Raw genomic sequence first — 927 nt, forward strand, 5'->3', positions numbered from 1 at the left:
TTTTACATGGCAATTATCTTTAAGGGTTTACATCTTTATTTGGTTTTATGACATCAATCTTCCATGGAGATGAGTGCTCACTTAAGTGTGTGGGTTGTCTGGTCAAAGCCTCTCAAATATAATTCAAATTATAAATAGTTGGCCTTGGTAGACTTCATATCTTGAAAAGTATGTTTTTGTTAAGTACACAAAATCATAAAGCACCACTGAACCTGAAGATGGTATTAATTTACAATCACCAATGATTAAGTAATAATTAATTTAATGAATACTCTGTACTTACTTTTATTTTTGAAAGGTTATTTCCAATAAGTGATACACAATCTCAGAGAAACATCTGAGTTTGAGTTTGTACTTTGCTGTTTTGGTTTGTAGTGGATGGGTAACACTACACTTGTCTCTGATCACAAACATTTCTGAAGAATTGATTTCTCATCAAAACCAACCTTCCAATGAATGGTTGAGAAATTGAGGACCAAACAAGGCCTCAAACCTTAAGTTGTTCTTCTTATGCCACTTTAAGAGCTTTCCAGGTCAGTTCTTCCTTACAGAGGGATTGCATTTCTCCTAAATCAGTCTCCTGTAGGCAACTCGGGTCATTTCTCTTGACAGGTCAAAATATGAGGCAATTACTGAGGAATTACTTTGTCAAAATAGTTATTCCTTTGTGTGACATGCTAGATTCCTATGGATATATCTGATCATTTCTATTTTGTAATACTACCTAACTTTACATAAGCCATAGCATAATAAACTATTTTTTTGCATAAAAATGATGTAATTTGGGGAAAATCAAAAGTGAAAACAGAACAAAGACTACTATTACAAACACCTAGGCAGTTTTTACATCTGTAAAATGGTTATATTAATTAAACTGACCTTATAGGATTGCTGCAAGAAGTAAAATTAAATTGTAAATATAAAATT

This window comes from Myotis davidii, unplaced genomic scaffold (genome assembly GCF_000327345.1).
Source record: "Myotis davidii unplaced genomic scaffold, ASM32734v1 scaffold1989, whole genome shotgun sequence".
Taxonomy (NCBI): Eukaryota; Metazoa; Chordata; class Mammalia; order Chiroptera; family Vespertilionidae; genus Myotis; species Myotis davidii.